General features: G+C 40.4%; 1 protein-coding gene across 8 annotated transcripts in view; it reads left to right on the top strand.

The window, feature by feature from the left end:
* Positions 1–23,704, top strand: part of ANKS1B (ankyrin repeat and sterile alpha motif domain containing 1B) — a 1,427,494-nt gene that overhangs the window by 1,230,908 nt on the left and 172,882 nt on the right. The gene's annotated exons all lie outside the window — the stretch shown is intronic.

The following is a 23,704-nucleotide window of genomic DNA, read 5'->3' as shown; positions in this document are numbered from 1 at the left end:
TCTCACTTTACAGATGAGGCACTTGAAACCCAAAGATGCCATTAGATGTCTAGAGCTGGAAAAGGACTATATAGCTCTCCTAATTCATCCTCACCTTCCTCATTTTCCAATGTGGATTTTCTTTTACTTCTACAAATTGTATTCACACTAAAATTACACAAAAAGCATATCAATTCATTTTAATCTAAATAACTTCATCATGTTCCATCTGTTATAAAACAACTGTACAATCCATAGAAAATGCACTTCCATTTCATGAAATTTCCTGAGAAGATTGTGGGACTGAGTCACATAAGCAGTTAAGCAGAAGAACTCAGATTTGAACTTGTCTTCTGGTTCCAAATGCAGTGTTCTTTGTACTGCACCAGAGCTGAAAAAGGTCTAATATCCTCCTCCTTGCTATTAATGGACTGACTGCCATCATTCTGAAGTCAAGCCAAACCAGAATTTAAAAAGAAAACCATATTCCTGACATTATTAACAATATTAAGAACTCAAATTTATTGGTGTTTAATTGGTATTTTACATGTCTTCTCTCTTGTAACAGTGGAGAAAGCATTGGATTTGGAGTTGGAGAATCTGAGTTTAAATCCAAAGTCTTCCACTTACTACCCCTATGTCTTTGGGCTAGTTTCTAACCTATCTGGGTCTAAGTTCCTCTGTAAAAGGAAGACCAAAGAGGAAGCAGCATGGGACATTGGAAGGAATTCCAACTGAGCTCAGAAGACCCGAGTTCAAATTCTAGGGCTGTTGCTTAATGATCTAGAGGATGTTATCTAACCTAGTTTGGCCTCAATTTTCTCATCTATGAAATGAAGGGCGGGGATTAAGTGGCACCCCAGGTCCCTTATTACTCTAATGAACAGTTAACCTATGAGATCCTTTCCATTTCTAAAGCTCCATATGGACTCATTCAAATCTTGAGAAAGAGTTTCCTTCTTTGTATTCTGTCCCCAGAACCTGGCACAGAGTAGGCACCTAATTAATCCTCTCTGAATGATTACCACAAGGATCCAGTGAGATGCTTGCAACTATTAACCCATCTTACAGATAAAATAAACTGATGTTCAGAAAGATTAAGGGACTTGCTTAGGATCACTGCCTTTCTTTTTAGCCCCAACACTTAGCAAGTGACTTACTCGTAATTAAACCTTTAACAAATGACTGAGTCCTTCCTAATTCCAAGTCCTGTGCCTAAAACGACAGCTTTTCTGCATCCTGGAAGAGGGCTGGCTCTGTCCTTCAGAGAACTAAAACTCTGTCAACCCGTGAAGCATACCAGAGGCCCCCATCAGCTCTGAGAGCATTTCAGGATGCTGGGCTGCTCTGTATTTGTCTAGGGTGCTAGTGAGGTTGGGTGGCATCCCTACTAACAAGTGAGAATGGTTGGTTTCTCCTAGGCAGGGAGTCGATTGGGGGGAGGAAGGGCACAAAGAGGTGGGAATTGAAAGGGGCACACGTCCTTCAAAGCCTTTCTTAGCCCTAAAGACTTTCTTCCTCCACCTTCGTGTTTCGTCTTCCCCTCCTTGCTCCTCTCCCCAGCAGCAGCCACTGCCTGCTGAGCTGGTCACCTGGGCACTCGCGCAGAGAGCTGCCTGGCCGCTGCTGCTACTGCTGCTGCTGCTGCGCTTGCCTCTCTCCAGGCGTGCGAGGAGGAGGCGGAGAAGGAGAAGATATCCATAGTAACAGAGGATGCGAGGGACACCGAGCAGGAGCGAGTTTCGGGAAAGGAGGAACGTGTGTGGTGGCGGCGGCGGCAGCAGCAGCAGCGGGCTGTTAGGTAACTCGTCCCAGAGCTCCGCTCACTCCCCAGCCTAGTATACCCAGATCTTCCCGAGGGCTAAGCCCTACTGGCTCTGCCAGGGGGCTCCAGTAAAAGGAATGACTCCTCCCTCTCCGACTATCCCTCCTTGTACCTCCTCCCCAAACCTCTTCCAAAAAGAAGAGAAACAATGGAGCTGGCGAGTAAGCCTTAGAGGCTGCAACCAGGGGAGGAAAGCGTTTCCTCCTACTGCCGGCAAGCGCTTGTGGATGTGTGAGTGTGTGAGGGTGTGAGTGAGTGTGTGTTCTGGAAGCGTGCAAGGGCGCACGGCGTGGGGAGGGGGGGAGGTGCTGGGGCTGCGCGCTGCGCAGCGGAGGCGCCTCTGCTTCTGCTGCTGTAGCTGCTGCTGCTGCTGCTGCTGCTACTGGGGCTCAGGCTCTGGCTGCTGCTGCTGCTGCTGCTGTCACTGGCGCGGCTGGGGCCGGGGCGGGAGAGCGAGCCGAGCGTGCGTGTGCGCGCGGGCCCCCGGAGAGAAGCGAAGCGCCGCTGGCTGGTGTGGGGAGGGAGCAGGAGAGTGGCTAAGCCACTCCGCTCCCATCTGATCCCGCTGGGCTGCTCTCTCTTCCCTGCTCGCTCTCATTTGCCGCTTGGAGGTCGGAGAGCCTGGAAAGATGCTCCCAGGAAAAGGCTAGAGAATTGCAGCGCTAACCCCCACGGCGTACCCAGCACGCCCGCCTTCCTGTCCTTTCATGCACGGTTGCTGCGTGCGTGTAACCCTGAGGCTTGGAGCAGCGCGAGAGCCCTTGCGGATCCTGGGTCTGGGCCATCCCGCCGCGGCTGCTGATGGTCTGTTGTGAAACCTAGGTTGGGTGAGTAGAGAATGTGGCACTGTGCAGTGCTTGGCACAATCCTCCACGTCCTCCTCTTCCACCTCCTCCTCCTCCTCCTCCTCCTCCTCCTCTTCCTCTTCCTCCTCCTTAATGACACATCCCCCGCTTGTGAAGATGCGGTTTGAAGGAACTATTTCTGCAACTGGGTCAGAAAAAAACGAAGAGAGAGCGGAAAAAAAAAAATCCGAGGAAGAAGCTTCGCCGCATCCCTGGTTCCTCATGTCTAGATTTCAGCCAGGCTAGCCATCCCTCCATCCATGGATCCCGGTTGGGCATCCTACCTCCTCCTCAGGAAGCCTGCCTAGAGATGGCTTACCTCCCCGATTCCCTTTACCTTTACTTGCCTTTGGGGCTCCAGGATTGGCCAAAGTGTGAAATTTTCTATCCCCTTCCTAAAATGATCCGGGTGCATTTGGCCAAAGATTCTCCCCTCCGATATTAAGAAACCCTTCTTAACCCTGGATGCTTTTTCCGGCTCCTTGCCAAAGCGTGCGCCTTGAGCCACCTTTAAGAGTAGTAAGGAGGAGTGCTAGTGAAAAGGGGGATCTCCGGGCATTTTTATGCACCGATGAATGGGGCTGGGGGGTGGAGAGGGAGTGGGCATGCACTTTTAAAACGCTGCATCCTGGGGAGCAGTAACATAGCAGCTGCCATGCCTGCACTAGCTAACTGCTTTTGTGAAGGTTGTGTCAGCCGTTCCATTGTAAACTACCCCCCTCCCCTCCAATTTCCAGCTCCTTAGAACTTGAATAAGATTTTACTCCCATGGAAAACTTGTGAAAAGCCAACAAGGTCTCCGTTGGTTCCACTTCCATCCCCAGCTTTGCTGTTGCTTTTTTTTGGTTGTTGTTACCATGATTCTAAGGAATCCAGCCCAGCTGTTTAAATAAAAACGAAGAGTTGTCTAGAACATGCATTTTTGAGGCTTTGGATGTAAAGAAAGATTAATCCAGAAGGTTAGTCGGTGCTCCAATCTTTATGGTCCCATATTGTATTAGAGGCCACATTTGTGCACCTGTGAATAGGCGACAGGAATGGACCTGTAGCTTGAAAAGATTTTTGGTTGGCTTTAAGGATTTTCTGGCTGTAAGTGTTTTTGTGAGTTATCAGGCGATGTTGATAAAGCTTCTCTAGAAACCTTGAAAATGAGTTAAATTCTCACTGAAGAGTGATCTTACCAAGAGGGAAAGGATAGGATCGGAAGACCTCAAAGTTTATCCTCATCCCCCATTCTGTGGATTCAGGAGTGGATGTTTTCTGAGGATGTGTTTACTTGAGGTCAGGACCCATCCTATTTGGGTCTGTCATATTTATGAACAAGCAACAGCCTCTATATTGAGACTGATGCTCTAGGGAGCCTTGCTGACATCACAGATCAGAAGCATTCAGATCTCCTCTGTTGATAAGCCATAGAAACAAGTCACTCATTGATGTTACCATAATGATTCTCAGCCTCAGATTGGGGGGGGGGGGGAAACATACCTAGTGCTTTGAGTACAATCTGGAAATTAAAGCCAATTAAAGAATTAATACTCCAGACATTTAGAAACACACTAAATTAAAGCCCAGTTATTCTATCACTTCATTCATACCAAAGATGATAACTGGGGAAAAGAAAATGAAGGAGAAAGAAACTTTGTCCTACCAAATGTCTCTTGGATAAGAATGCAGAGGAGAGAAAGAGAAGCTGTCTTGTTTTCAACCTTGCCTCTTTTCATTGAATGAAGGGTATCATCCTCCTATTTACTTAGACTTCATAGATAAGAATAATGGTCCAGAATCAGACCCCCCCAGCATCAGTTGTACTCAACCTTAGACTCAATTGCTTTCCTCAGAGAATATTGAAACATACATTGGACAATATAGCACTTGGATGGGAGACTTGGGTGAGGGTGCATGTAAAAGCTAATTTTCAAACTTTATTATTTGACATTTATTAAACTTGCCAATTGAATGTGATTGAACAATTATTAGTCTTTGAAGAAGGATGTTATATTTATTCTCTGAATGATAGCAGTGTCTCAGAACTGGGATGTTTCTATGAAGCGCTTGCTTTTCTATTGAAGTATTAGTTTAAAGTGACCAGGCTTTATTTCAAATAGAACCAATTAAATTGCAAATTATTCCTGGAAAGGCATTCTCAGTAACCCTTCAGAATATTGTTACTGTATATTTGGGCATCAGAGAAACAATGTGATATATAATGAAAGAGCTGGCCTTGGAACTTGAAATCCTGGGTGCCATGAACTTAGATAATGATTTTTTAAATGCATCTTTATTTTTACTAACTTCTAACTGAAATTTAGCATCTCCTTCTTTTGTAAATGTAAGTAACAAATATGATTCTGAACAGGTACTGATGGACTTCACTGGACTGCCAGGGGAGTCCATGAACCAAACAAAGGTTTGGAACTCCTGCTCTAAGACTAAGGTACAGAGGTGTAACATGCATTGATGAAGGGAAAGAGGAAAGTCCTCACCCAGGAGTTCCCTACTTTATAGACTTCTTCCTTGTCCCTTTTCATATTTGGATATCAATAGATGTACTTTATGGCTTACAATCAGTGACCTCACAGTTTCTTCCTGCTTCTAAATTTTTGAGTAGGCACATTCTGGAATGAACCATTTTAGCATTATTGCCACATTCACATCATTAACATTGGCTTTAAAAGCATTGAGACACCTTAATGTCCCTGTTTCTGGCTAGATGCTGAAACTATACCTTGTATATGTCAACATATGTCATAGTAACATCCATCAAATTAGTTAATGTCCCAGCAGGAAAGAACAATTAGCAAGACTAATTAGGAAATAGGTCTGCCTTGACTGAATCCATTAATGGCCATGAGTAAAAGAATATGCATTTGCATTTGCACAGGCATGTTTGAATTTTACACATCTCGTATTTTATTGCAGAGATCTAGGATTAGTCAACATGTGGGGGGTGGTGAATACTGATACCTATAATCAAGGCATGAGGTCTTGCTTAGACTAATAGTAATTATCCTTTAAAGGAGAAGTAGAAATGGCATCCTTACCTGTCAGTGTGTTCCTTCTTCCTGGCTTTTGGACAGTAGCCAAAATGGGAGCAAAGATGCTCCCCCTGTCCCCTGATTCAGAAGCAGTATCCATCAGTAAACCCTGGAATAAATGTAGAATGCATAAGTACCGCCAACCTAGCAAGTTCTTTTGAGTGAAAAATTGTATTAGCCACCCTCATTTCCATTGTTTATATTGATAGCTGCTGCCTTTAAGAAGATAATTTCCAAAGAACAGCATTGTCGATATGTTTAATGATTTGCTTGATCGAGGACACGGACACGCTTACATCTGTCCTCCCACAGAACTGTCAATAACGCCATCTTCTCGAATGCCATCACAATGCACACCTAATTTGGGGGTAAAAAAATCTTTGCTATAATGCTAATATGAACTAGAAAACATTCATCTTAATCCACTTTTTGCTCTATCGTCAAGAAAATATGGAATGATTCTTGCAGAAATTTCCTTTTCTACCAGCTAACATCAACAAAAGACTACATGTCATAAATATTAGCCAGTCAAGAAATATAGCTAATTTTTTTTCTTAAAAAAAAACCAAAGGCATGTTATTTTGTTTAACTCTGAGTGCAAGTACAGTTCTAAGCTTACATGGCACTGTAGGTCTAGATGTCATCTTACTAGGGTTCTCTCAATCCTTATCATTATTCCTATGATACAGCATGTTATAGTGGAAAAATTACCTAGTTTTAGAGTCAGAAGCAGAGGAATGAAATTTCATACCCCAATACAGAAGCCATAAGTCCCAGGTCTGCCATTTACTAGCTTTATGACCCTTGGCAAGTTATTTAATCTTTTAGCACTGACTAGTTTTCTCATTTGCAAATATGCAATATTTAAAAGATCTCAGGTTACACCAGTGTCACTATCTACTGACACAGATTGCAACCCCTTTCTGATTTTGTAGCTGATCTAGAAAATTGCTCCACTCCTCTTTTTATCACTCTGTGACCACACTGGTCATTAGAATCTCCAAAATAAACTAGACTAGTATTTGAATAGAAGATAAACAGTGCATCACCTATGTGTTCACTCCATCTCTGACCTTCTCACACTGGAAATATTCTCTGCCTTCTTTAGCCTCTTCCTTTGATTATGGTTCCTCCCGAAACCTTTGCTTTAAGGAGGACATCTTGACCGTTCGTGTCTTCATTCTTCTCTAGGCTATGAACTCCTGACATTCTGGATTTTGCCATAGCACCATGCCATGAGACCCCTCTCCAGTTTTCTTTTACATGTTGTTCCCCACTGCTCCCACTCCCACCCACACCCACCTTAGTGTGTAAGCTCCTTGAGGGCAGATTTTTCTCTCTGCTACTATTTGTATTTCCAGCACTCAGCTCTGTACTTGGCACAAAAAGTAAGTGATTAATAGTTAGCTGACCTGGCCCATATCAAAAGCCCTTCCAGTTTGGTCATGTGTAAATCAGCAAAAACAGTATTTGTACTAGCTCCTCACAGGATGGTTGAGACTGTAGTTTATAAATCCTGACTCCTATTAATAAAGTATTAATTTCTTAATATAGAAAAGTCAAAGAAGCATTTTACAGTTGCAATAGACTCTTGAGATAACCTGGTCAAACCTTATTTTACTGATGAAGAAACTAAAGTTCAAAGACTTGTAATGATCTCTAGAGATCATTTGGCCTAACCTTATTTTACAGATAAAAAAACTAAAGCCCAAAGAGGGACACTAGAATATTGAGGAGTTGGCTGACCACTGTATTTCCTGAGCCTTTATTTTTACATTAATATCAATAGCATTGATATCTCCCTCTTGGTCATGTTTTCCATATCTACCAACTGGGGCCATCATGCTTGTTCATTTGAATTCATACTTGTGGTTTGACTACATATTTATCGTGATATTATATTAGATCTGAGGTCACTTAAGAAAGCTTCCCCAACATTAGTGCTGTCATAGGCTTAGAGATTTAGAACTGGAAAAGATCTAAGAACTCATCTAGTCCACCCTCCCTCAGTATGACTCCCAAATGAGGAAACTGAAGTCTACAGAGGAGAAGCAACATGTCCATTGTCACATAGAGAGTCAGTAGCTTTTTATGTTAAGGGGTCTATGATCTTGGCCACGTAGCCATGTCCTCCAGGAGAACAGGTGGCAAGCCATGGACCTCTTTCCATCCCCTGCCATTCTGGTCTCTGCTCTCCCATAAACAGTCCATCCAGCATGGTGGAGTCCTTCCTCCAACTTTCTTCCATTGTACGGATACCAATGGAGCCTACAAAGCCAGATATGTCTAATCTTGGTTATCATCAGGTATTATTTGTCTATACCAAGATTAATTTCTAGCCTAAGGTACTTACCCCAACAACTCAGTAAAAATATTTTTGTTTCCATTCTTTGATTTTTCTTATCAGGGAAGGGTCAACTATCTCAAAGAGAGAACCATTTTCTAAGTTATTCTGAGGCTTTCTTTGGGGGATTAGTGATTTCAGAATTCATTTTGAAAGTGATTAATTGTCAATTCTGTCTTTTCCTTCCAGATGATAGGCATTTTTTCCTCTTTAAGACTGTTACCTTCTGTTTTAGAATCAGTACAAAGTATCAGTTCCAAGGCAGAATAATGTGAAGGACTAGGCAGTGACGGTTAAGTGACTTGCCCAGGGTCACACAACTAGGAAGTGTCTGAGAACCTCCCATCTCCAGGTCTGACTCTTTATCCACTGAGCCACCTAACTGACCCTTAACCAATGATTTTTAAAGCAGTTGCAATTTCAATGGTTTAGGAAATTTCAAACCATAAATTCTTAGCAGTGAAAGAATAGGAATAGGACCTGTATCTCTGATTCACCAACCAATATAGGGAAATCCCAGATGAGGACACTTCTTCCCCAGGTCTAAAACTTCTCGGTACCTTGTATTTAAGTATTCTTCACCTTTTTTGTGTCATGGCCCCCAGTGTTAGTCTGGTAAAGTTTATGAACTCCTCAGACTAATGTTGTTACAAGGACAGTTATCAAAAAAGGATTTTTGTAAAGGTTAAGGACCCTTGAGTGATGAGGTTAATTGACTTGTCCAAGGTCACACAGGTAGTCTGTTTCAGAGGCAGGACATGAATCTACCAAATGCCAATCGGTTACTTAGAGGTAATAATTAGAATTGTCAATTATGTAAGACCTAAACAATTTACAAATGATAACCATAACCAGAATGTTTGTGTATATATGCATATAGATATATGTAGGCACATGTATCACTTTAATTTACAAACATTTTCTTAGTTTATCTCACTGTGGCCCTGGGAGGTAGGTGCTATTACTATCTTGCTTGATTTTACTATATGAGGAAACTGAGGCTGAGAGAGGTTGTCATTCGCCCTGGGTCACACAGCTGGTAAGCATCTAACAAAGGTCTTCAGTCAATCAGTAAACATTATCAAGCCCCTTGTTAGGTGCCAGGCATTGTGCCAGGTTCCTGGAGATACAAAGGCAAATGGGAAACTGTCCCGTGGCCTCAAGGAGCTCTCATCAGGGAAGCTGACATGAAATCTACTTCATCTCCCCGACCTTCTGTAAAATAAGAGAGTCGGACTAGATCCCTTCCAGCTCTGAATCTGTGGTCCTCTGCCCTTACACAAAGCACCCCAAAAGTCTTGGTTTGGGTGAAGCTTTAATAGGCAGGCACAACATTCATACAAGATCATTTGAGAGGGACAGCCTGAAGCTAAGTGGATCAGGAAAGACTTCTTGTAGATGCTGGTGTTTGAAAGAAACTGGGAATTCCTACAGGGGGTAGGCGAGAAGGAGGAAATGTATTTTAGGCAGAGGGAATAGCCAATAGGGAAGCGTGGGTAGAAGAGATGGAGTGTAATGTATGAACAGGAGTAGCAAAGCCAATTTGGCTGGAGTTGTTGAGCGTAAAGAAGATGGATGTTGACTAGATCAGGGAGCGTAGACCAAGGCTACATCAGGAAGGCTTTAAATGTCAAACACAACAGCCTTGGGTAGAAAATGCCACTATCCCCATTTTACAGATGGGGAAATTGAGGGGCTAAAACCTGCCTTTGGTCCCACAGCCAAAATGTGTTTGGACTCAAAATGTAAACTCAGGTCCTTCCTACTCCCAATCTGATGCTTCTCATTCTGTACCATCTTGACTCTTCCGTGAGGAAAATTCAAGTCCGGATTTTGGAGGGAAGGAGAACAGGAATTCTTTGTCTTCCAGTTTTGGCCAACTAGATGGAATTTTTAATGGTCAGTTATTTGAGGAAGGGGGTGGGGGCTTCCCAAGTGCTGTTGTTCCTAATGTGGCTGCTTGTCTCCTGGCTGATACTTCTTAGTGGCATTTTTTTTTGGCATTGTAGCATACTACTGCTCACTCTAGAGAGTAGCCTCTCCTGCACATAAAAAAAAAAAACACTGAATTCAGTGGGTGCCACAGGCACAAACCAGAGTGGAGTTGGGCCATATGTTTGGCAGGTATTCAGTTCTGTGGTTCTAGTAGCATTCAGCAGGCTCTGTGTGTGTGTGTGTGTGTGTGTGTGTGTGTGTGTGTGTGTGTGTGTGTGTGTGGTTATTTTAAAATACAATATCTCAGGAAGAAAAATAACACACTTTTACAAAGATCTCCCCACTCTCCCCAAAGCCCAAGTTTATATTATTACTTTCCTGTTACTACCATTCTTTCTACATGGCCTGTTTCATATTTTATACAGTGTGAATGCTCAAATGCTTTATTTTCCTTTGTGTAGAATTCAATACCCTTTAATTATTTAGGTATTTGGGAGGCAGCATGGCCCAGTAGAGAGCACTGGAATTTGAGGCAGGAAGAGTTTGGTAGGTATTCCACCTCAGACACTTGCTAGTTTATGTGTCCCTTCTCTGAGCCTCAGACAGCTCAAAGACTAAAAGTTGTCAATCAGCTATCATTTATTAAACACCTACTATGTGCCTAATGGGACGCTGGCTAGGTGGTGATGTGGATTAAGTACCAAGCATGGAGTCAGGAAATTGAGTCTTCCTGAGTTCATATCTAGCCTAAGATACCAACTCATCAATATACCAACTTTGAGCATGTTATTTAACCCCATTTGCCTCAGTTTCCTCATTTGTAAAAATAGCTGGAGAAGGAAATAGGAAACCACTCCAGTATCTCTGCCAAGAAAACCCACTCGGGGTCACAAGAGTCAGACACAACTGTCCCGACCAAAGAACAAAAAATGTGCCAGAGACCTTGACAAGCACTGAGCATTCAGAGAAAAGGTGAAAGAATCTCTCCCCTTAAGGAGCTCAGAGGGAATATGCAAACAAATTCTGTACAAAGAAGAAGCAGAGAGGAAAATAATATAGAATAGGTATTTATAGAATATTTCAATAAAATATTTCATTTGATTCTCACAACAATCCTGGGATGTGGGTGCTATTATCATGTCCATTTTACAGTGGAAGAAACAGAGATAAACAGAGACTGTGACTTTGCCAGGGTCATACAGCTAGCAAGCATCTGAAGCCAGATTTAAACTTGGATCTTCCTAACTCTTGGCCCAGTACTGTATCCAATGCCATACCCAGATGTCATATAAATTGGAAGTAGTCTCAGAGGGAAGGTATTAAGATTAAAGAAGACTAGAAAACGCTTCTTGCAGAAGAGGGAGACTTTTCTTGAGACTTGAAGGAAACCAAGAAACCCAGAAGGCAGAAGGCAGAAATGATGGAGAGAAAGGCACGGAGGCCAGTATCACTGACTCAGGAAGCACAAAGGCAAGGAGGTCATAAGAAGGCTAGAAATAGAGGAAAGACCCAGGTAATGAAGGGTATTAAAGGCAGGATTTTATGGACAGATTGTGGAAACCCCCCCTCCCACTAAATCAATGGTCCTTGCTAATACTGTCCCTTTAATACAATTCAAATAGAATATTGTCCTACTGTAACCTTAAAAGATCCCTTGCCTTTTATAAACTGTATTTTAACCAAGTGTCCTCTGTAACAACAGAACGGCTGGTTTTTGTTTTTGGTTTGGGTTTTGCTTTTTCTGAAACAGGTGGTGTGTGTGTGTGTGTTGCAATTGGTAACTCACAGGTCTCATTTCCATGCATTTGGAGTTCATGATCAAGTAGGGGGAGAGGCTGCCCTAGAGCTGTAAAATGTGGGAAAATAAGCGGTTTATCTCAATTCTGTGGTTCACATAATATCTCTAGAAAAGATGTAGAACATACCCAATACCTTAGAATTTTTTCCACTGTTTTAGTCATCAATTTAGCATGAGAATAAATGGTGTGTTTGGGTTTGTGTGTGTAATGCCTGTAGTTTTGCTTCCTCCTGCCCCCTGAAAGAAAGTAAGAAGGAGCTCGCTTTGCTTACTAAATACTTCAAAGGTTAATGGGTATTACTGATACAAATGGTGGCATTTATTTTGCCAGATTTGCTATTAGTTATGAAAACCAATGCCAGATCAAATTTGGGATTCCACCTCAAATCTAAAATATATAGGAATTCTCTAAGTTGGAATATCAATTTAATAACATCCCTTACAGGCAACTAGCTGATTGGCTGCTCTTTGGACCTTCTGTTTGTGCTGACATCTCTTCTCTACTGCCTCCTTTCTTCCTCTTCAGGAATGAAGATGCAGTATTCCCCCTTTCCTTCTTTCACTCTCTGTAGCTCAATTAATATCCTTCAAGCAGTATTTTTCCTTCTTTCTCACTAGTATATATACACATCCTCTCTACTCCTCTTTCTCCTTCCCTTCACTCCCTAACCAAATCAAATGAGATAATATTTTAAAATATAATATAGGCTTTGCATCAAGCCAGGCACATAAGGGAAGCTTAATAAATATTGGATCCCTCCCCCACCCATACCTATTGATTTCAGGAAAATCCAACCCTATTCATGAGCCAAAATCTGATCCTAATCAATGGCTGACGAGAGGAACATAAGCTATCCAGCTGCGTTAAGGAAAAGTCAAGTCAGACATTTTCAAATGAAATCCATCATCACCAAGAGCTGGTGCCAGCAATCTTTAAAACCATGGAAAATGCCCAGAAGTTCCCTTCAGAACTTTGACAGGTCTCCACCTACCACCACTTCATCTTTTTCTAATTAAACTTGTTTTTCTCAAGCACCAGCATTCAAGATTAACAACAATAAAAGTCACCATTAGTAGTAATTATGATAATTAGCAATAATAACCATTGTGAAAAATGATGGTCATTATTAAAAGCAATAAGCAATTATTATTAACAATGACCATTGTTAATTAATAATTATAAGTATTAAATAAACCCACTGTTTTCTGCAAATAGAGGAGGGAGGAGAAAATCCTTTATATTGTACCTACTCTGTGCCTGGCTCCATGCTAAGCACTCTATAAATATCATGTCAGATGTTCCCCACAACAACCCTGGGAGTAGGTGCTGATAACAAACTCAATTTTACAGTTGAGGAAACTGAGGGCAAAGGTTCAGTGACTTGCCAAGGGTTACAAAGCTAGTTTCTGGAGTGAGATTTGAATTCAACTCTTCTTTTCTCCAGACCCAGTGCTCTATCTACTGTTGACAACCAGTTGCCATGTATGCATACTAACAGACTTAATGCATCCTTGTGGATTGGTTTGTTAAAATGGGTTGAGTTAAAAATGCACAATTTTATTGTGTGCTGCAAGAAATTTGACCAATTTTTTTATTACAAATTTTTCAGAAAGAAAGCACTGTATTAGTGAAAAGCATAATGGAATTGGAATGAGAGAAGATGTATATGAGTCCTGTCTTTGTTGCTTCCTGGCTGAATGGCCCTGGACAAGTCACTTAATAGCCCAGAATTTCAATTCAATCATTTACAGAGTCAAGAACACCTGAATTCCCATCTTGTCTATGACACAGATTGACTGAGGGAATCAATTAACTTTCCAGGTCTTCAAGCAACTCAGAGCAGTTATTGGTCTGCATTGGTAGAGAGAGTCTCCTCCTTGGAAGTTTAGTACCTGACATATAACATGGATTGTTTTATTTTTTTGTACTTTTATCCCCAGCACTGTGCTTGCCTGTGAGAGGTAGAAATAAAATCTTGTTGATCGAATGACTGATTGATGGTGGCTGCTTAATAAATACTTATCCATTGATTAAGTTCTTCATATGAAATCTAGACCCTCCCACTCACCCCCTAAAAAAGATGGGAATGGTATCTGGAATACAATTTCCCCTTTTGTAACATTGCTTTGAGGCTCAAATGAAATAATATAGGCCAACATTATCATAATTCTTCATCCTTAGAAAATGGATATTTGTAAGATCATATATGATCTGGAGCTGGAAGGCACTTCAAAAGCCACCTTTTACACCTTCCATTTTACAGAGGAGGAAACTGACACCCCAAAAGATGAAATTAATTTGTCTAAAGTCATGTGCATCCTAAGCATCAGAGGTAGCATTTGAAGTGAGATTCCCTGCTTTTCACCTATCTGTGGTGCTTCCCCCATATGACTATGGAATGTAGCTCTAGTCTGGGGCAGCTAGGTGGCTTGGTGGTTAGAAAGCCAGGAGATGGGAGGACCTGGGTTCAGCTGTGATCTCAGACACTTCCTATCTGTGTGACTGGGTGGCAAGTCACTTCACCCCAGTTGCCTAGCTGTCACTAGTCTTCTGCCTTGGAACCAATATTTAGTATCAGTTCTAAGACAAAAGGTAAGGATTTATTTTTTTTTATGTAGCTCCAGCCTACCCACTCAGAATTATTTTACATTCTTCTCCTTTACTAGTAATTATTGGCAAATCTGATTTTTAGAATCATAGGACCATAGATCTGTAGCTGAAAGGGGCCTTCGAAGTCATTTTGTCTAACCTTCACATCTTACAGATGAGTAAACTGAGGCTCATGGAAATGAAGTGATTTTCCTGTTTTTATAAATAGCCAAACATAAAGGATTTGACATAAGGTCTTCTGAATCTAGGATCTAGCTTTGTAGCAATTGCCTTCTGGCTCATTAAGTTTTACTTTAGCCTACTTTCTGGCATTTCTTCCATTTTACTTCCCTTAATGCATTCTGTATTTCAACCACAATGAAACACTTGCTGTTCCCCAAACTCAGCATACTACCTCTCACTTGGCAAAGGTAGTCCCTCATGCCTTGAATGTACTCCCTCCATAACACTCCTGACTTTTGAGAGCCTGTCTCTTCCTATCAGAAGGCTTTTTAACACTTTGTACTTGCCAGAACCTTCTCTCCCCTCAAACTGTTGTTTAATGGACTCTTTTCTATTTAATTTTAAGTGTACGTGTTCTATCCCCCTGCAGAATGTAAGTTTCCATAAACAATGATTATACTTTGGACTTCATGTCCTTAACACCTTTTCTGTAGCACATATAATCAGTACTTAATTAGCCTGGGTTGAATTGCACCAAATTGGGTTCAGCGTGCTGAATATAGGCTTTCTTTTCTGAAACTAAAGATTATAGTATTTATAATAATATGATAAATAGATTTTAGAAGCCTGAAGATTATGCTGTGGATTTCAGCATAAACTGTATACAGCAGTTTGTTTCACCAAGTCCCAGGCATGGTAGAATAATCCTTTCTTCAAGTTTCTTTTTTTCCACAAGTGTTGTCAACAGACTCCTTACATTACAGGTTGGAGATTGTCTGGAAGCCTTATTGAAGTATGCTAGTAGTGATGTGGATTGAAATGCCCCAAGATACACTGATAGAGCTTTTCCCTAGTTTTAGAGATATTTAGCAGTGATCGCCTATCCTAATCATTCCCTGAGAAGTCAGTCCACAGAGTGGTGCTGTCCAGTCAGCACCTAACGTTCATTTGGTGGTGCCGAGTACATGAACCACTCACTACTAACCAGTTTCCCTCGGTCAACAGAACAGCATATGAGCTGTTTTATTGATTTTATTCCACTCGTAATTGTTTATATTTAGATTCATAAATGTTATAAGCACCTACTATATGCAGATGCAAAGACATAAGCAAAATATTCCCTGACCCCAGTGAAGAAAATATGTAGATCAGTAAATACAATATATAAAATTTCCTCTGGCTTTCAATGCCCTCCTTGTACAAAGGATGACATACATAGCTTGTGGTGACTTTTATTCACCAGCAGCTAAATATCATAGGAAGGCAATGTAGTACAATGGAAAGAAAGTTTGATTTGGAGACAGAAAGACTGAATTTTTACCCTGAGTCCAATGAAACCTTGGGCAAGTCATCTATCCATATGTCTCTTCATATCTAGAATGGGGGAAGGGAAGGACTTGGACTAAATGACTTTTATGGTCCTTTTTAATTCTAAATCTATGTCCCATCATTCAAATCATATACTCAACATGCATTTATTAAGCATCTAATGTATGTCAAACACTGTTCTAAGACCTGGGATATAAAGATAAAAGGAGTTTGCATTATCCTAATGAAAAACAACATGCACATGGAGAACTAAATACAAAATACACATTTATATCTCCAAATTTATGTATAAGTTTCATGAATAATATTCTATACATTGTATATTTTCATATATACTTATTGTCTCCCCAATTCATATGCAAGTCCCTTGAGAGTAGGAATTGTTGCATTTGTATCCTTAGCAATAGAATGGTTCGGACAATAAGTGCTCATTTGTTGACTGATTCAGAGGTAATCTTGAAATCTAGACTTTTCCTAAATTTAAGCAATTCAAGTTGAACTGAACTGGGAGGCATTGACATCACCAGTAATCAATTATTAGGTTTTTATTAAACATCTGTGTGCATTGGGGATACATTTGGGGATTCCACTGGGGATACCAAGAAACATAGAAAATAATCTTTGACTTTGAGGAGCTTCCATTCTCTTGGACTGGATTGTCTACTTCTCTGTTTGGTCCACTTTAACAGACCTACTATGCTCAAGAAACTACAAAAGCTTACAAGTTGTGGCTCTGTTCACCTACCAGGGAACTGCTCTCTAAAAAAATCTGATTGCCTCTCACGTAGACAATGAAAGGAGCCTCCTTAGCCTAAGACCTCATTGGGATTTTATTATTCTTCAGCAATAAAACTCAAGTCTTAATACTATAGTATTAACAGCAAGTGATGAATCTAATGGGTTTTTTTTTTAATTTTTAAAAAGGCTTACGTCCACTTTTTAGCCCAAGATAGCCTTTAGCCAAAAGATTAAAATGAGCAAGATAATGAGTCCAGATAAAGCCTCTGAATACACACAAAAAATAAACATCACATATTCCTTTATCCAAGTGATCATTTTAATGACTTCTTTCTGGACATTAAAAAAAAAAATATATATATATATATATATATATATATACATATATTCTTTTTTTTTTTTTTTTGCAGTATAGCAGTCACTAGCCCAGTTGCTAGGTAACGAAGCAGGCCTGTTTAGCTTTAGTTAGAGGATCAGTCCATGAGTTCTTTTTAGTGACAGTGATTTATATCCAATGTATTAACATGCACTGTAGTCATCACCATTAGCAAAGCTGTTGATTTGTTTGCTCAGGTCCAGTAGAGAAGGGAAGCGTGTGATCATCCTCAAGATGACTTCTTCTCCCAAACAGTCAAAAGGAAAGGAGTCATTAATCACTCAGAAAGATCCTTTTTCTGGCAAAGCAACAGAAATCAAAGTTATTTATTTCTTTTGTAATCACTCCAAATGAAAAGGCTGATAGTAAGCCTGACAGCACTTTTCAGGCCAACTTTACATGTCCACCTCTTATGGGAAGTTGCTTACAAAGGTAACAATGATTTCATCCATCAGCCACCGAGGCAGAGGACAACATGTCTGAAGCTTGGAATCCTAGGGAGCAGCATAAGTCTGGGAGAGGTCAGGCCACTTGTCCAGCATCATGTGGATAGTAAGCATGCCTCACAACTTGGGACTCGAGCCCAGGTTTCTTTTGCCCAGCAAACTGTCACCAATACTTACGATAGAGTCTGATGGAAGACAGAGTAGGATTAATGGGGTGTGGGGTTAAAGAAGGGCTGTGATTTTTATATATTGTGTGAGAACTTCTCTTTTATATACTGCATTATTTTTATATCAGGGTCCTGGATTATAAGGCTCAGAAGCAGTTCCTCTGTATTAGGGAGAATTCCTGGGCCAAATCTGAAATTTTGGCTCCATTCGATCTCTAGATTTTTGCGTTCCTGAGGACTGTGGTCCATTCACAGACTCTGGCTAATAGGAAAAGTTCTACAATAATATTTTTCTGGCATACATGGCCTGTCTACCTGTGGGGATAAGGAGGGATGGACAGATTGATGGACCAATTCCTAATTAGCTGATTGCCAATTAGAGATGTCTTGGGATATTTAAGGAAGATGCTGAATAATGAACTCCCAAAAATGTGTAAGGGTGCCTGGATCATTTGTCTTGTGATAGTCAGGAAAGTCATTGGATTGGTCAAATAATAAATTATTTTAAAATAAAATTAGTCTTTTGAGATCATTTTAATTGCCACAGTGTAAAGAATAATATGCCTGCTGATACCTGTCAGCAACTCCACTGCAACTATTTACCTTCTATCTTACAATCTATTCTATACTAAGTATCACTTCCAAGGCATGGCTAGGGCTAGGAAATGAGGATTAAGTGACTTGCCCAGGGTCACACAACTAAGAAGTATCCAAGATCAGATTTGAACCCAGGACCTCCTGTGTCTAGGCCTGGCTCTTTTTCCACCTAACTGCCCCTCACCTGTAACTTAAATCACTTGATGACTTGTCCATGGTCTACACAGCGAGTATAGATTAAGTGAAAAGCTCAAGCCTGTACCAGACTCTATATAACTAAATACTCTATGCCTGGGGTTCTTAAAATGAAATCTTAGAACTTTTGCGTTTATGCATATACATCTATACATGTATGAGTATACATGCATGAATCCAATGCATGTTGATAACAGTATGAATATGCACAAATGTGATATGTTCATCGATGCACGTATATGTGTATGTATGTTTCAATCATTGTATTTTACTATAATTCATCTCCTTTGTTGTCCTATGTATTTAATTTTATACTTTTTAAAATATCTTAAGAGGGGAACCATTGGATTTATGAGGCTTCCATAGAGTTCCAGTACATATATATATACACATACACACAAAGGATTCTAGTACTCTTTCATGAGCCTTTCGTGACATATCTCTCAGGCAAAAAAAGAAGGGAGATGGAGCCATTCCTATTATTGTTCCATGCTTCCTGCTACTATTGCACATTATTGTAATTTCTTGTTGATGTTGTTCTTTGGACCATGGACCCTAAACAACCACATCTCACCTTTAGAATCATAGGATCTCATAGACTTTGAAGGGACCTTAAATGCCATTGATTCCAACCCCTACATTTTACAGATAAGGAAACTGAGGTCCAGAGGAAGGAAGTAACTTGACCAAGATCATCCAGGTAATTGAGCTGGGATTTGAACTCAGGTCCTATGACTGTTCTTTCCACTATTCCCAGCATGTAGAGCAAAAATACAATTTGTGGCAACTGAGTGTCAGAACCCAATCTCCAAAGGCAGAATATAACTACCAATTTTAAACTAGAAATGCTGTTAAAAACCATCTACTATAATCATTTGACAGATGATACCCTAAGAAATAGAAAGGAGAAATGATTTGTCTAGAGTCCCAAAGTCAGCATTCAGACTAAGGTCCTTTGACTTCAGATCTAGCCTTCTTTATAACATATTGTGGTCACCTTCCTGCTTATGGTTTGGCCAGTTGTTAACAAGCAGAAGGTCTCATTTCTTTGGTTATGATGGAAAAGCAATTCAGATATCTTAAAAACCTGATCTATGACCTTATGCTAAGAGCTCTAAGTACAAGTTAAAGCAGAGACTTTAAGTCTGTCGGCTGCTAAATATTTCCAGTGAAGAAGGGAATCTTTTTTCAGCATTTGCATTTGCTAAAAATTGATCATTGGATGGAACCTCAAACCTGTTCATCTTCTTCCCTTTTTCTTCTCTTACTTTTTTACATGTTGCTATAGACAGTGGTTAGCTTATTCAGAGTGATACTTTGTGAATTCCAGACACTGTTGGACACTGTGCTTTACTGATGGGATGGCTGGAATTAGTGAGATGAATCAATTAATTAAATACTTGTGAAATATACCATTTCCCACTGACAAGTTCTTCTTGAAACCTCAATTTGGAGAAACCCTTGATGGTCTGCCTTCATCCCTTTCCCAGCTCTGTTTCCAACTTCAGACCTTTTAGGGACTTAAAAACCTGAACCAGAAAGCTTTCTCTCACCTTCCCCTTTGGACTCTTTTTTTGTGCATTGTCTTCTCCCACTTAGAATATAAACTCCTTGAGGGCAGGAATAGACTTTTTACTCAATTTGTGTTCCAAGTGCCTAGCATAGTACATAATAAGTAATTAACAAATGCTTATTTCTTTCTTTCCTTATTCCTTCCCTTTTTCTTTTCTTTCCTCCCTCCATTTCTTCCTCCTTCCTTGTCTTTCTTTACCCTTTCTTTCCTCCCTACATTATTCCTCTCTTCTTTCTCCCTTCCTCCCTTTCTTCTTTCCTTTTCCTATTTTCTTCTCGCCTTCTTTTCCTCTTTGTCTATTCTTCCCTCTCTTCCTCATCTTACTTTTTCTTCCTTCCCTTCCTTTTTCCTCCTTTCCTCCCTGCCTCATTTCTTTTCTTTGTCTCTTCTTCCCTCTCTTCATTCCTTCCTCTTTTCTCTCCTTCCTTTCCTCTCATTTCCTCTCTTCCTTTCTTTCTCCCTCCTTCTCATGTGCCAGATAAGGATACAAATACTGAAATGGAAACAATAAAGGGAGAGCCTACAAGGACACATATGTATGTAAAAAGAGTAAAGACAGAGTAATGAAAGACAGTGTAGTTTGGGGGAGAGAGCAGTAGCAGTCAGAGGGAACAAGAAAGGTTTCATGTAAGAGATGTTGCTTGAACTAAGTCTTAAAGGAAGAGCACAATTCTAAGAAGCAGAGGGGAGAAGTGAGTGGATTCTGGGCATGAAGGAAAGCCAGTACAAAGGTGTGGAAGTGAGGGATGAGGTACTGTGTGTGAACAGAAAGAAAGCCAATTTGGCTAGATAACAGTTGAGTGGAAATAATTTCCACTGAGGCTGGTCATAGGATAATAATTATAGCTAGCATTTACAGAGCACTTTAGGTTTAGACAATACTCTATAAGTATAGCCACATTTGTTCCTTATTACAACCCTGAGAAGCAGACTTATTATTGTATCCACCTTACTGATGATAAAACTGAGGCAAACAGAGGTAGTTTTTTTATTTTTTAAGTGACTTGCCCAAGATTACACATCTCGTGAGGCCACATTTGAACTCGGGTCTTCCTGACTCCAACTCTAGCACTTTATCCACTGTACCACCTAACTGCCTCCAAGATAAGTTGGAATCAGGATTAAAAGCTAAAAATATCCTCAGACCCTAAAGTTCAATGAAAATACAATCAGCTGTTTTGCAAAATCAGAACCAGGGAGTCTTTGAATAGGGTAAGATATTGCAGAGCATTTGGTCTGAGCCACCATTCTGTTTTGTGATGAGAGCAGGATGAATACTGTCTGCAAACCTGAAATATTTTCCCGGGGAGGAGCATGCATTATTGGCAATCTGTTGGAGGAGCAGGAGATAAACCTGTCACTTGAGAATCCGCATACCATGAAGCTTCTCATTGTATAAAAGTAGTTTCCGCATGGAATATTGCACTTCAATAATACCCACTAATTAAGTGCCCGGATGCAATAAAACATGACTCTGATTGCCGACAGAGCTATAAAAGCCACCTGGAATGATTGATTTTTTTTTTAATTCCTGTAGTCTGGGGAAAGCCATGGGCCAGGCATCTCTTTTACTGACTCCAGACTGAAGGCCCCAGCCACTTAGGAGACATTAGCAGTAATTTATTTGGTTCTTTATACTGCAGTGACATTTAAAGAAGCACACCCACCAAGGGGGAGGTGGAAATCAGCCATGAGACACTCTTTCATTATGGTATTTTGTTTTTTTATAATTCTTCCAAATCCTGCAGAAAAAGATGTGTACTCATGAGTCAAGAACTGGCAGTGTAAAGACACTGTACCTGGTCTTAAAATTTAACCTATGCCTCTTATTACCTGGGTGGCCTTAAGAAAATGCCTTAACCATCCTGGAACTTGGTTTACAATATAATTCCTATAAAATGAGGGGGTTGGACCAAAAGGTCTCTGAGTCTGTTCCTTCTCTCTACTGATGAGTCTGTGATCTTCTTGGCCTTCAGTTGCCTCATCTGTAAAATGAATTAGACTAGACAACCTCAGAGCTCCTTTTGCCTCTAATAATAGTAATATAATCATCATTAGCATTCATCTGATCCTTTAATTTGCAAAGTGCTTTACAAATATCTCATTTGGTCCTCGGAACAATCCTAGGAAATGGGTGTTAGTATTAATTCTATTTTTCAGATTAGAAAACTTGAGGCAGACAAGTCAATTGACTTACCCAGACTCACCTAGCTAGTAAATGTGTAAAGCTGTATTTTAACTCAGTCCTCTATGGTACTATGTTCTCTCTCTCTCTCTCTCTCTCTCTCTCTCTCTCTCTCTCTCTCTCTCTCTCTCTCTCTCTCTCTCTCTCTCTCTCTCTCTTTCTATATATATGTAAAATCCCCTGATTTAGTGTAGTTTGGAATATGGCCCTTAACCTTCTGGGCCTCAGTTTCCTCATATGTAAAATGAATGAGTTGGAACTAGATGGTCTCTGGGGTCTTCTAAGACTATAAAACCAAGATCCTATGCCTCAGAGGACATGGGTGCTGTGCTTTAAGAAAATCTGCTGTATGCAAAAATGCTCACTTACCATACTGTCAAAACATGGTGTGGGTAGAGGGGGTGGTTATTGCTTACATTCCCAGAGGATTTGTCACTTTTTTTTTCAGATACACTATAGGGTTCTTTTGAATAGTGCATGATTTTATGTAACAGATCTCTCCCTGGAAGGGGGTGGGATGAGGAATGAATATAAGTTTAATGGAATCAAATCATCAACTTTGGGCTAGAAGGATTTTAGAGAGCTAACCCTTTCATTTTTACAAATGAGGAAACAGAAAGGCTAAGAGACTTGCCAAGGTACTTTTATTGCCCCACAAGCAATAAAGTGGAAACCAGGATTTGAATTTGTGTCCTCTGACACCAAATCCAGTGTTCTTGCAAGTACAAAAGCATAGCCTCTTTAAGCTGAAAAATGAAAATTCATCCATTGTGCCAGTATCTTTTAATCTATCAAAAATCCATAAAACCATTTTGGCTTTTTCTTTTTTCCTTTTTTTTTTAGATCCTTTCCTTGTGTTTTACAATCAATATGATGTATTATCCATCCTCCACAATCATATAATTAAAAAAACTCCATTGTAATCTTGACCTATAAAAAACCACCAACAGAATTGGTTTTAAGACAGAAGAGCAGTAAGGACTAGGCAGTGGGGGTTAAGTGACTTGCCCAGGATCCTGTAGCTAAAAAGTGTCCGAGGCTAGATTTGAACCCAGGACCTTCCATTTCTAGGCCTGACTCCCAATCTACTAAGCCTTGGTTAGGTTGTTGTTTTTTTTTACCAAAATGAACCTCGAGCTTTTAGCAAATTATAGTAATCCCTTCTCCTTTCTACTACTTTACTATTTGGGGAGGGATGGAAGTTATTATCAACCAGACCACTCATTCATTGTTCCTAGGATATGGTGATGGTGGTGATTTCTAAGTATATTAAAGGGTTCCAGAGAGAGTTTTCACCTCAACTTATCTTGGTACTACCACTAGAAAATTGGCTTGATTTTTTTTTCTAGGATTTATTCTTTTAATTATATTTGGCTGGTAAGGGCATAGTTGACCTCCCTAAATGTGGACCTCCTTGAATACCTTGTATTAATTTTATATTTATTTTATCTATGTACCTAGTATCATAGAGCAAGAACTAGAGTGATCTCCTACATAGAGTGTCTAGTCACCATTTTATTTGTTGCCTCCTGATAGAATACAAGCTCCTTGAGGACAGGAACCA

Source organism: Monodelphis domestica, chromosome 5, assembly GCF_027887165.1.
Source record: "Monodelphis domestica isolate mMonDom1 chromosome 5, mMonDom1.pri, whole genome shotgun sequence".
Taxonomy (NCBI): domain Eukaryota; kingdom Metazoa; phylum Chordata; class Mammalia; order Didelphimorphia; family Didelphidae; genus Monodelphis; species Monodelphis domestica.
This window is presented reverse-complemented; position numbering and strand designations above follow the sequence as displayed.